The following is a 14,362-nucleotide window of genomic DNA, read 5'->3' on the forward strand; positions in this document are numbered from 1 at the left end:
TGCCTTTAAAGAAAATTCAGCAATTTCAAAAAGCAAATACCTGAAGTTCACTTTCCCAGGTGTATTAATGTGCAACCAACCAGTAGCTGCAGGTTTGACTCTAACAGGAAACAATGGCAGATCTATGGCACATCTGACATAACTATGTTTCAGAAATAAAATCTAGCCTTTCCAGAACTCAGAAATAGACATAAACCTAAAAACAATTTGTGAAATCAAGATATTGTGGAATAGATATATCCTAGTCACTGGACTGTAAATCTGGGAAGAATCCAAGTCAAAACCGGTCTATCAAAAAATTGCAGGCTAGTCATCCAAGAGGAATTATACCTGCAACCATGAAATTACACATTATGATTAGAAAAATAATATTTTCCAATTTGTTACAATTTAGATAAAATTTTTGCATGGAAACACTTTTATTTGGATTGGAGAAGGTCATAAAATGTTAATAGGTAAAGACAGACTACCGCCTGCCTACCAACAGCAGATTTGCAGCCACTGACAAAATAATTATCTGGGAAATTCTAATGCTCTTTTCAAGGTAGTCCTGCTTCAGAAAGGTTTCAGCCAAAACAAGGAGCAATAAATTTCAATGGTGTGTTCTCTTCCATTATCCATACCAGAGAAAAGACAAACATTAGGGCTTTCAATGAAATCATATCTATGATTTGATAATGGCTCAAGGAGCATTAGGAAGTATGAATGCTTAATTTGCCTTGAATAAGGACATCAGCGAGGCTTTTTTAGTGCTACAGAAACCTATGTAAGGGTTTGCTATGTAAAATAAGGTGTAAAAACTAGATTATATTGAGTTATCGCGTTAGCATATAGTTGCTTTCAAGGACACAAGAGCAAACAATAAAAGTCTCTGCCATGAAGACTTAAAATCTTAAATATGAAGAGCAGCAAAGGACTGGTAAAATAAAGATCTTTTTGAGTAAACAGTCTATCAGAAATTAGTATCTATGGGAAAGTTACAGATATCTACTTTTGTCCTAAGCATAATTCCCAAAACTAACACATTATTCTGCCTTGGACATTAACTTATTTTATGCCTTTGCCACAGACTTGAATACCTTCTAACAACAAACAGAAACAAAGTGGTGAAGTAGTGTGAGAGAACTACATTATTGCTCACTACAATATATCTGTTATGTGAAAGGAGAGAGATCTTCAGTTTCTCAAACTGGCTATTACGCACTTTTCATAAAATGTTTGATTTGCTGAAAGTTTCTGTTATTATACCTCTCTGTATTTCTAATGACTCCTAAGTGTTGCTTTTTAACACCCTAAAATGAAGCATAAAGATAAAGCCTATCAGGTGATTTACTTGCCACTTTGGACAATGCTCAGTTCAGCATTCAGACACCACTAACATTTTCCAGCCCTCACGCAACTGCAGCCCCATATGTCCAAGTTGGTGGTGCTCACATGCCAGGTCCCTTAAGCCCTGACCCTGCCAAGGTTCTCAGAGTGCAAACTCTCTTGCAAGAGGCAGCAGTCTCATCCTGCAGAGAGAACTGGCACATTTTCTGAGAACATGCTTGACAAAGCAGACATCCCATGCATGGGGGAAAAAAAAAAAAGGCAGGAAGCAAGACTTTCTGAAATGGGAGTAAATGAAGTTGTCTCTTGGGAGACAGACAGCCCCAACTTCATCCGATCTATACAGAGTATTAGATTTGAGGGTGTCTGCCTCCCAGGAGGTTCCTATTAACCAGAAGGTACTTGTTATCTGGTAAGACAACTTTTTCATTTTCCCCTCTTGGAACTGTTCAGTTTGCTTTTAAATATTTATTCAGCCAAATAGCTAGCAATTAACTCCACAGACCAACGATAGTCCACTCTTCTGTGAAGAAAGGGGGTCAGGTTTAAGTTCCTCCTCCATTAGCTATTTAATCAATTATCCAAATTGGCAAAGTTTCAAGAGGAGAAAGTCATTCACTTCATCCCAAAATAACCATTTAGTCAGAAGTTAGGGCATATTTCTGACCTGAAAGTCCCTGTGAGTGCAATTTTTTCTCCAGCTCAGAAGTGTGGATATGTTTTAAAAAGGTCATCCACCTAAATGGTAAGTGCTCTAATTACTGGATATTTGGGCATCAATTAGCAGCGTGTTCTAATTATTTTGGAGAAGAGGCAGGTCTAGCTTATATGCTTACTTTCAGTGCTGAAAGTAGATGCCTTTAAGGTGTAGGTTGTAGGTATATTACTGTCCTGTCATATTTCTTTGAAGCTAACCCTCCTTCTGCTTGCTCATTTGTCTGAATCCCTCTTCTACTCATCTTTCTCCTATACTTTTCATGGGAATCTTAACTCAGGGTAGAGAACAAGTTTTTTAGAAATGAAGTACCTGTCAGTTAGACATTGCAATGCTTGATGTTGCATACAAAAAGGCAGAGAAAGTAATTACTTCAGTTTTGGTGTCTTGTCCCCACGTTAGATGAAGCATCCACATTTAAGGGTTTATAAGCTGGACACCATCCCCCAGAAAGGTACCCAGACCGAGTAGCAGGCGACCTGCACACAGAGCAGAGAGCAACATAAAGTCACAACACTGAACAGGCAGTTTGACAGAGAGGGGAATGCTAATCACAAAGTCTGTTTTAAATTTCACCCAGCCAGAAACTAAACACCCTGCTTAGTATTTGTAGGATATGCATCTACCCATCCAGACTTCAGATCATGTTACCAAAGTAGACTTTTTTAAAAATTATTTTTAGAAACTAGATGGAAGAGAAAAAAAGATGGAACAAAGTTAAAGGGAAAAAAAAAAAAAAAGAGAGATGTGTTGGTGGTCCCCTAATAATACTGTGATTAGATTTGCTGTCCATAAACATATTTGCAGTTTGGGTTCAGTTTTGCTGATTCCCTGCTCTGGCTGTGGAACTGCAACCTGCTACTCCCAGAGACTGCTCTGAGACAAAACATTGGCCACACCTCTAAGAACCGTGTCACTACCTGATCATACTGGGGGAACTAAATATTTACTGGCCCATGCAGAAGAGGTGGACGCCTCTTTAGCCCAGTGCCTGATAGAGCTGCCCAAGGAATGGGTACTTTGGTCCATGAGCTGGCATGATCAAAGATTTACACAGCTCTTGAGCTTGTTCAGTCTTTAGAAGACTTAAGGATCTTCTGGGGAAATACACAAATAATTTTAAGGCTAAAAATTGAGTTAGGAATGGGCAACTCTGGGGCAATGGGTGTTCTGGTTTGCTCTTCAGAGCCCAGGAGACAGCACTGCCATATGACTGGAAGAAGTAGTGTGGGTTTGCAGTAAATTCCTATTACCATACACTGGCTTGGTTTGCAAAGCAGTTTTGGTGTGCATTGATTAGATTTCCTCTCAAGCAAAGTAAATTGGAAGTTCTGCTTACAGTCTGTACCAAATGTACTATAACCTGCAGTGGGGACAAAAGGATCTGAACTAATTAGCCCTTTGAACAGCCTCAAACTACATGCAGGGTAATAACATTTGGTCCGAGAGACCAAACTAAACCTAGTCCATGGTAAACCACATTGATCACATACCTTAAATATAAGGACCTCAGCACCAGCTGCTTTGATCTACCAGTCTACTCCTATTGTGCTGAATTACTTGCTAATACAGACAAATACATCCAAGTCACATTTCTGCTGCCTAAAACCCTTAATGTACTTAGCTGTAAGTCTGTGTGGATTTTGACCTCAATCATCACAGAAAATTGTTAGTGAAAACTTCAATTTCCCCTTTTTTTTCTGGGGCAAACAAAATAACTTTTCAATAATCAAGTAAGAAGTGATAATTTGGAAAATGATGCAAAGGAAAATATGGAAATTAAGAACTGAAATAGAACAAATCCAAGGAATAAAAGAAACAAAGGCAGGAAGAAAGTGTCACAGAAGTTAAGGAAAGCTTTGTAGAAAGCTTAAAAATAAATATACCAGCTTAGTTTACTATCTAAACTGATAAGTGACTATTCTCTCAAGTCTACACCAGCCTTTTTCCACTGCTGCTGGAATAGCCTGTGATTATCATATATTACCTTCCCTTTGTGGCATCAAAAGTGTTCTCCATGCTTTGGAGAAAACCTGTACTAAAACAATTTTGTGCTGTGGGAGGAGGCACAGCTAGACCTGGAGACTGAGAACCTGGTGCCTCAGCTTCCATAGCTGGCTGTGCATCTCTGACCTTCAGAGAGGCATAATTCTGAAGTAATTTTTCCTACTTACCTGAAAACTACAGATAATCCATAACCATTACACAGCATTAAGCACTTACAAAAATGGGGTACAAACATCAAAATGGCTTAGTCTATAACAACCCAGTGAAAGGAACAAATATTATCTGCATAGTAATGCGAGCAAAAAGAATCATAAATTGGGCTAATCCAACAAAGTTCAGGAGAAGAGATAAATTCATAAATACACCACAGGAAATTACTCTATTAGGGGAAAAAAAAAAAGCTGACTTTCAGGTAGGAGGATTTTAACCATGTAGGGTACCTGAGGAGTTCAATCGCTATTGCAAACCAGGAGGAATAGGAGTATATCTATCTATCTATCTATCTATCTATCTATCTATCTATCTATCTATCTATCTATCTATATCTGTGTGTGTGTATATATATATGTATATATGTATGTTCTATGTAAGTGCACATATATATATATATACTTAAAAATTATATGGTTATGACACAGTGATTTTGTTCAGCAGATTAAACTATTGCCTTTATGTACCTTAACACAGAAAGTTGCAAGTTTTCACAATAACATTCAATGGGATATCATATTATTTCCTGTAGATCTAGAGCTGCATGAAATTTTTTTTCAGAGAAGAATGGAGGACAATTTGATGTTTTTACATCAAAACACCCCATGGAATTGTGCAAATTTCAAGAAAAAAATGCTTTGAAGAAGTGAAAAAAGCTATATTTTTCAAGTTTCTATTCTGAAATAGCTTTCTACTGCAATGTTTTTTTCATCATACAAAATTAAAACTTAGCTTCTTAACCTGTAGAAACATTTTACTTATTTTTTGTTCTTTTCAGAACAGGAAACTGGTGAAACCGTAAGATCACCCATAAACAAAATTATATTTTCATATGGCTGAGTGTTTCAATGCTAATGACACAGCAGAGGCATAACATTTTTTTCCCAGTATATCTTAGGTGTTAAGGAAAACAGAATTTGTTCCTTAGTGACCGATACCTTGCATAATATGGCCACAAAATTGTTGGATAAAGTGAATTGTCTCCACAGCTAGTGGAGATTGAGAGGAATGCAGTGATTTGAAAGCTAGTTAAATGTAGGCCTATTTTAAAGTGTCAAGATGATGTGGGATGAAGTAACCTATTTTAATAACAGGTAGTCTCCCAGTTTCAAGTTGTACTTCTAGGACATTGTCTCCACATTTTGTAACCACATCTTATAAATGTGAAAAAATGGTAACTGCTGGTATCTTCTTTGGTTACTCACTGTTCTGGTTCACAGGTTTTGGTCAACTACTTCCTTAACTACTTTACTTTTACTGAATTGACTAATTCATACTGTACTTTATATGCACTCACACATACCAACCATTTTCGTATTTATTTCATTGATTGCATGACATTAAATTACACCCGGGCTTATGGTGTGTATTATCAACCTGGTAAAAATTCCCAGCCCCAAGTTTCATAGCAATGCTGCTGTGTTTCACTCCAACGTGCACTCAGTTTGGAATTCCTTCACACAAACTATTTGTACTACTTGTCATGAAAAACTTAACCTTCTCATTTGGAAAGAATTAAAAACCAGATATAATTATTATTGTTAATGTTTTGTTCATTATGATTGCTCTAACAATACCAATCCTCTCAGCTGTTTGCACTTGCCTGCCCTGGGATAGCTGTACAAAGAAGACTTTTCATCTCAGTGAGGCCTTAAGGAAACACAGTGTATCTAACTATGTGATTTCTAACTACCAAAATATTTTAAATGTTATTTTGAAACATTCTTATTGTTTTTTCCTTAAATATTTTTTATTTAGAATCTCAAGTATTATCAGCTTTCTGCAAGCAGGCATATGGTCCGGTGCTGGAGGCCCAGCAGGTGTGGAGGGAAGCAGGTGCAGGAAGGCAGGTACAGAGCATGTGGTTGCAGCGAGGTCAGGTAACAGGGAATTTTGGCTGTGTCCCCTGGGGAAGCTTTGCTGGGGAAGCAGCTGGTCTTACCTTTGCTCTCTCTGTGCTCTGCACTGCAAGGGTGGCCAGGAAGCAGCTACAGTGGAGACACGGAGAGTAGCTGGGAAATGAAGTTTGACTCCTTCCTTTGCAACACTGGTATCAGTGCTAATATTTAATGTAGGTGATTGTTGTCTGGGGTAAGCATTCTCACTTGAAACTCTCCTAATGATTGCAAGTTCTAGAATTACCAAATTTGTTATGCTCAAAAATGGCATTTGTTGGATATTATTGCATTTTCCTTCTCCATTCATCTAAACTGAGTTGCTTAAAAATTTAAGTCTGCTGGTTGCAAGAAACTAATTAGCATTTGTGTCAGAGCAAGCTTACTTCATTATACTTAAACATTGGCCTTTAAACTATGGGTATTTAGAATTGCTGAATAATAGTCTTAAGCAGTCAGTTTGTGAAAATCTTGTATTGCCAGCTTAAATAAATGGTAAAATTGGTATACCTTACGTTGATAGCCTTTGCTGTTTAGCTGATAAATTTTATTCCAAACATAACAATACAAGCAATAATAATAGCTTGATTGCTTTCTAAGTGTAGTTGGATGTTCTCCCATTCTATTTAAATGGAATATTCAGCAGCAGTGACCATAAAATATATCCTATTTCAAATTCTTAATTTCAAAAGTTCTTGGTTTTCAATGTTTCAAATTAAATTAGGGATCTTCTACTACTGATTGAAACTAATGCCACTTTTCATTTCAAAGCAGGGATTATTTTTGTTGGAAAACATTTTTTATGGAGAAATTCAAATCAAGTTCTACAATCAGTTCTGTCCTCTCCCTCTAAGACAAGATATCCACTGCTTTGTCAAAGTTTAGTGAAGACTCAATTCTGATAAAGTCATAGTACTTTTCACATGAGTAACTTGATTTACACAGTCATCCAGTTTATTGGAATACACACATTCCTAAAGCTCTGCATCTACCCAAACCATTTCAGGATTGATTCCTTCATTCAGCATAACCTTAATTATAAGGGAGGTCTTTCTTCTTGTATAGTTTAAGCCACTGAAGAAACTTCCCTAAAATCCTATTCTGTTGGAATATGCAGTTCCACTAAAAACACAATATTCCACAAAACTGAAATAATTTTGCTGAAGTCTTGATTTGAAAGAAAAACACCAAAAAAAGAAATATTCAAATTGTTTCTGATATGTTGAGATGTGTTTTAAAATATTGTACATTTCAGTCTCTACAAAACAATTTGGGGAAAATATCTTTTTTTTTTTTTTAAGGACTTCTAAATTTTTGGTTTTCATTTCAAAAGGGGATATTTGTAATTTCAAAACCCTCTGAAATGTCACCCTGATAAACAGAGAAAACTGGCTTTGTTGCTTTATGGGCCTGCTTTACCCGATGGTGTCTGGCATGGTCTACTTGCCACCTGCATCCATCTGTCCTTGGTTAGTAATCTGCTCTGTGTAATGCTGTTGGTACCTGACTTCCTAAGATGTGGTGATTCATCTGAAGAAAGACGGTGAATATACAGGGAGTTAATGCTGCTTAATTATTCAGAAGCAATTTAAAAATATTTTGAACTCATACCCAGTGTCTCCATCTGGGGTGAAAATGGGTGAAAAAAGCTTCAGAAGGAACTGTGGGGAAAAGTAAAGACAAAAACGTAAACAAGATGCTTAGTGATAAGTGTGAGCAGTTCTCTACCAAAGTACTTTAAATCTTCAACTTGAGTTGTATTGAATTGAAATCAATGAGAAATACATAATGTATTAAATTACTCTAATTGTGGTTTTTGACTCTATGTGCTTTTTGTTTGTTTTCTTAAAGATTATTTGAGCTACAGTTTCTCTTAACCAGTAAAGCAGACTAATCAACAGTCAAATGTGAACATTATACAACATTTGATACCATTTTTTTTACTAATCACAAAGAAGTATGCCTCTGTCATTTGTTCAGATTTTTAATTTGTGTATTTTAATATGAAAAATGATGATTAATGTTTTAAGGTCAGCTAGATGCTTTAGGACATAAGTTGATACACAATTGAACTCCAGAAAATATTCAATAGGATTACTTTATTAGGTAAAAGTAAAATAAATAAAGGTGCTAGATTCAAACACTTTTTTAAAAGTAAGTTCTGTATTTAAAAACCCCACACTCATTTCCTAAATGAAAAAAAAATCAACTTGAAGGAAGTATATGTTTTAAGTTACCACATCCTTCAAAGTTGAGACTTTATAAATCTCTTGTCTCTCACTTCCATTCTAACACTGAAATGGGAAAACAGGCTTTCCTGCAGTTTCAGTTCTAACACATTTTCTCAGTTCAAAACTGCTGTAGTTCTTGTCCTGGATAAACTAAAAGGAAGAAGACAGCTGCAGAAAAGAGACCTTTGAACAGCTGGATTAACACTTTAATATTCACTTTCATTGCTCAATTGGCAGCTTCCCTTAGTTTAGCACCTTTACTTACATGATAGGTTTAGGTTGTAGCATAAACCCACTACAATAGGTTTGAGCTGATTTTTTTTTTCCCGAAAAGAGTAGTAGGCTTAATTTATACAAAATAAGCCATTATACATAAAAATCCATTATAAATAATAGAATTTTATTTGCTGTTTATTTTGTTTTCTGACATTTCCTGCTGTTTAGTAGCAGACATTAGGGCAGAAAAAACAACACCCCAAACATTAGTATTAGTATGATAGTGCATGGTTAAATCATTGTCTACTGTCAGATCAAAAATGTAGCATTATGTGGTAATGAAATATGAACAAGTAGGAGGCTGTTTGCCCATGGATTATATACATATTTCAGCACCGAATTTCTGACAATGTGATTAATGGTCTCACTGCCACTAAAAAAAAAAAAAAAAAAAAAAATAGTGTGAAATCTTTGTTTGAAGCAGAAGAAAAAATATTTGTGTGTTATTAATTCATACTCTCTGCTCCAGTTTGTGAAATACAAACACGTATTTCCAGTAAGATATCCTTGAAGGACTAAATGTCTCAGGGGGCTGGTAATCACATTTCTGGAGCCTTTCACCTCTAGTTAACTGATTCAAACACAGCCAACACACAGTAGTGATGGAAAATCATTGCGATTTGAAAGCTGGTTTGTGGCCTGTCTGAAATGAACTGGCGATTTCACCGCATTTCTTAGAGGATCTTGGAAATGCACTCGGCACTTTGGAAAGCACCGGGGCTGAGAACACTAATCTCAGCGCAGGGTCCAGCCTGGTCCTCATGGAGCCACAACCATGGCTGGTTTCTTTGAGGATGGCAGAGGCCAAGGCTAACAAATAAAGTCTCATATCAGGCAAATTCCCTCAGTACATTGGCCGCTTGGAGCAAAGAGGTCCTTAGCCACCTGGAAGGTCTTGGTGGGAAAACATTTTGTCTATGTCGAGTAGCCAGCCAAGACAGACTAAAATGGCAGCTCAGTGTTGGGGTCTCCCCATTGCACTACTGCTTTCTGTGCTTCACAAATGCTGGGTATAAACAGAGCTTCGTCTTCCATTGCTGCCAATCTGGTGCTTTCGTTAGCATGAAATGTACTTAAGAGGAAAAACTGCAGAGAGACACCACAGAAATGACGGTGTTTTTTGAGGGTGAAAGCACATTAGTGTCTTCTTTTACACAGAGCTACATACCTAGTTAGGAACAGTTAATAAACTGTCCTTTGTCAAGATTGTACCTACTATATTCTAGAAAACCTGTCTGACAATACTTTTTCTCATTAGCTGCAAATTATCTCTGTTCTATGTTTTCAAGTGAAGACTTTAAATTGTCTTCTTTACGATTTCATTTCTTCTACATTAGGGACTTCTCTTCACAAGAGGTATATCTCTTTTTAAGAAAATACACACATCATTTTCTTCTGAACATTTAATATTTTGTATTAGGAGCTTCCTCAGAGGAAAGAAAGAAAAGTCTGTCTTCATTAACCACTAAATATCAAGTGGGGAAATTAAAACATTCGGATGTCATGTCAGCTATATACATTGTCCTCTATGATGTCACATTTGATTTTCTTTTTTTTTATGGCTTTGACAGCATCATATTAAAAATTTGATTGCACCATGACAGTACAGGCTTTGAATTATTCAGCTTATGAGTGCATTATTACAGGAACATTATTTTGTATTTCTTGCCATTTTTGAGAAACTGACATTTAAAAAAATGTAAAAGGAAAGGGAAAATGATTGCTAATAACTAATTAATAACTCAAGCTTGGCAACAGTCATTTCATTTTAGTGGAATATCATACAAATTAAAACCAGATTAAATATAACAAGCGAGGTATTTCAGAAGTCACTTGGAAAATGATTCTCAGGATGACATTTTGGCCCAGTGACATCAATGGAGAGACTCCAAATCAGTTTTGGTGGAGCCAGGACTTCCTCCTAATCAAAGAAAACCTATACATTTCCAATCTGGTTTTAGTAACTATGTGTCACAATTCTTGTGCTACTTAATTAACTTTACCCATCCCTTAGCATATGCTTCAGCTATTAATGCTCACTGAAGTCATTGGGGCTTTTTACATTTAATTCTCATAAGAGAGTCAGACCCTTAGAGCTGGGACCTCTTGGGTAATTTTTGCATTTGTCTTTAAGGGTTTTTACTGTGTATTTTCCTATGATGACTGTGTTCTGCCAACTTTCTTTTTTGGTGTATTTTACCTCTGTTTAATGTTAAGTAAGTGAAGTCTGTTGGTTGTATCAAATAACTTCAGCTGTAACCCTTTTCAGAGTGACCAAATTTGTCTTTTCTTCATTATGATTTAAGGTTATTTTTAAATCACTAAGGATATTTTTAAATCACTAAAGTTGGAAACATCTGCTCTCCAGCTTGATTAAATTCAGCTAGTCCTTTCATATCAGAACCATAAAACAAATAATGCCATTTTTAAGAAACATGCTATTCCCATATCTACTATCAGATACAAAAATATCATTCAAAATCAAACCCTTTTTCCAGTAAACATGACTATTATTTAACTAGTACGGCCCAATAAAACTGCCTGTAGCTATACATACATTATTCTTTCTCACAAGAATTATTTCAGCTGAGCTGTCTGGGCAGGTAAGAACTATAGGCTTAAATACTGCTCAGAAAGGTGAAGTGTGAAATATTCCATATAAAACATGAAATTAAAAAAGAAATCCTTCCAGCCATGGCAATGGGGAAAAATACAAATTATCTTTTAATGTCCTAATTCCTCAAAAAGAGTTAGCAGAAATGTTTTTGATTCTACTCACAGCAATGGCTGGGGAGAATCTCATACTGATTTGGCTGGGATCAGAATCATGACCACAGTTATACCAAGAAACGTGCTTGTATTCCCTCAGAAATAGCTGAGGTTTATTCAAGAGTTCAGTTTGTCATTAAGAAGATATATTTCGCTGTTCTTCATCTCTCTTCTAACATCTCACTATTCCAATTCAAAGACAAGAATGCCTGTTTTCATTACAAACAATGAAAATTAGTTACAGATCACTTATACTACGTTATTTTAGTTTACCTATTTAACCTGAATCTAGTCTGTTTCAACATATGAATCATCCTGAGACAGCAATTTCTCATTCTTAAATGAACAGTTACACACTCGTGTTGCTTTCCTACTGATAAGCAAAACTTAGTTCAAAATGTACAGTGGGAAACAAGATAGCACAATTCAATAACATTTCATCCTGCAATATCAATATCAGTCTGCAAATATTATGCTGGAAATAAAAATGTGTGAGCTTCCAGGACAAAATCCTTCTGTCCTTATCATTTACTGCTCAAATGCCAGTTGAAGACAACAAATGACACCTATACAAGTACAGAGTAAAAACTACAAAATAACATAGCCCTCTACCAATTCCAGTTGGTTTTTACATCCATCCTTATCAAAGGCTTCATGGTTTAAACACTTTTTCCAAAAAACACTACTGACTGAACCGAAATAAAAAGAAGAGCATTTATCTTATAATCATTTGTAGTTTGACTGAAACCAGGCTGACCACTACAGGTGACAAAGGAACTTATTTTCATAATAACCTTTAAATCTTATTGTCTCAGACTGCCACCAGCTGTGGCAGTTAAAGTGTGATGAAACATTCCTGATGCATCTCATGCAGATTCCTCTCTGTATTGCAAGAATTAAACTAATTATCCCATAAATTGTATAGAAAATCTAAATCTACAGATTTACAAGCTTTTCCTTCCCACAAACGTTTTGCATTACCTGTATGTAGAACTGCTTGAATCCCTTTACCCTGTGTAATGCAGGACTAAGAAGTCCTCTGTGAGAAAGAATACTAGGAAAAAATGTAAGTGAAACACATAAGAAAAAACAACACAAAACCAAGCAAAACCTCCAACAGAATTTAACAAAAAGCAAGAATTGTGGAAAAAAAAGAGATGTTTTCCCCCAGGCTCCTTCAGTTTTAAGTGTTATCACAGCACCGGCTTCTGGAGAACGGAGTGAAGATTTAGTATGAATCTTAGATTTGTACTTGTTGGCTATTTGGCAAAGAGGCAAGAGGTTGATTTTTTTCTTTTTTTTTCTTTTTTTTTTTAGAGGCAGTTTCCAGGTCTTTAACACTACTCTGAGCCAGAGACGCTAAATAAAAGAAGGGGAAAGCGCTGCTGCCATAACAACCCTTAGACGGGGAACTATTGGGATACAGATAGTTACTACACTACCTACAACCAACCGTGTGCATCATGACACATAAAAAACAGAAAATGCTCTTCAGCCACAGCATCCCATCATGTGCACTCTCGGCTCTGGGGACCGAAGGCAAAACAAGCAGAGACGTCTCCCCACCACCACCCCGAGCTTTATTTAATTGACTATGGCTGGGGGGGGCTGTCAGGAAAGTCCATTTGAAAGCTGAGTCCTGCCCGAAGCCACCCCCCCGTCCCCTTCGGCCGCCCCAAGGGACGGGCCGAGCTCCGCTGCACCCGGTGAGCGCGGAGGCCCCGGGGAGGGGGACGGGGACCGTCCCCCGCTACCCTTCCGGGGGGCGACGCCTGGGAAGCCGCCAACTCTGCTGAGCTGGGTCCACCCCACCTTCAAATGGTCCCTTGCAAAAGTTAAAGTGCTGCCCCCTCCCCCGAGCCACCCCGGGGAGGTGGGAGTCTGCGGGGGCTCAAGTGGCTCCTGGCACCGGTTGGGGAGCGGGGCTGTCGGGGTGTCTGTTTGTGCGTGTGAAAGACCCCCATGGGAATGGGCAGCGGTGCCCGGGAGGGGCAGCAGGGAGAGACCCCATTCTCCGCAGCCCCCGCGGAATCCCGGGGACATCCCTGCTGCCCCGCGGACATTCCGCCCCGCTGGGGGGAAGGCGCAAGCACGGGCTGGGACCCTCCGTTCCCCCGGGGTCGGGCAGGAGCGCGGTGTCTCCCCCCGCAACCCCTTGTCTTCTCCAGCTCTCATCCCCGGGGCCGCTCCGGGATGGGAAGCGGGTGGGAAAAGGAGAGGGGGATGAACGGCAGGTGCTTTTTGGGGTGGGGGGGGGAAGGGCCCGGCTACTCACCCGTCCGAGGCGGAGACTGCGGGTAGCGCGGCGGCGGCGCTGCCCCCGGGGGGCGGCGGGGCAGGAGCAGCAGCGGTCGCGGGAGCAGGGGGGAGCGGCGGGGCCCGGGCTGCTCCTGGGCGCGCTCTCGCTGCCCATCCCCGGCGCTGCCGCCGCCGGAGGAGGATGCGAGGGAGAGTCAGCTCCGGGCGCGGGCACGCGCGGTGGTAGAGGGGAGGGCGGAGAGCGGAGCGGGGGCGCGCAGCGGAGGGGGAGCAGCTGAGAAGCGCGGGCGCTCGCTCTTGCAGCCCTCCGTCTGTCGGCCCTTCAACCGTTCGTTCCTCGGTCCTAATTTTTTCGCTCTTCCATCCCTCCACTCTCATCCCTGCATCCCGAGTCCTCCCATCCCTCCATCATTCACTCCTCCATCTTTCCATCCCTCCATCCTTCATCCATCCATCCCGCCATCCCTCCGTCCCTCGGCTGCCCTGGCCGCGGAGCAGCGATGACCCCCGCAGTCCCCCCCACGCCATCCTCCGCCGCAGGGTGACCCCAGAGCCCTGCGGGGCCGCGGCGGGGTCGCAGGCAGCGCCGGTGGGCGCGGACACGCTGCTGCCCCGGAGGCGCGTCCCCGCGGCGCCCCTCGCCTCCCACCTCCGGGAAGGGCGACGTGCTC

At 39.6% G+C, this 14,362-nt stretch overlaps 1 protein-coding gene across 1 annotated transcript in view; it reads right to left on the bottom strand.

The window, feature by feature from the left end:
- The window catches only part of FUT9 (fucosyltransferase 9), a gene marked incomplete at its 3' end in the record, with an annotated part of 101,333 nt that extends 87,488 nt beyond the window's left edge, over positions 1-13,845 (bottom strand). The window contains exon 1 of the mRNA XM_082047193.1: positions 13,708-13,845. The remainder of the gene's footprint in view (positions 1-13,707) is intronic.
- Between the last annotated feature and the right edge of the window lie 517 nt (positions 13,846-14,362).

This window comes from Streptopelia decaocto (genome assembly GCF_964273445.1).
Source record: "Streptopelia decaocto genome assembly, chromosome: 3".
NCBI classification, from domain to species: domain Eukaryota; kingdom Metazoa; phylum Chordata; class Aves; order Columbiformes; family Columbidae; genus Streptopelia; species Streptopelia decaocto.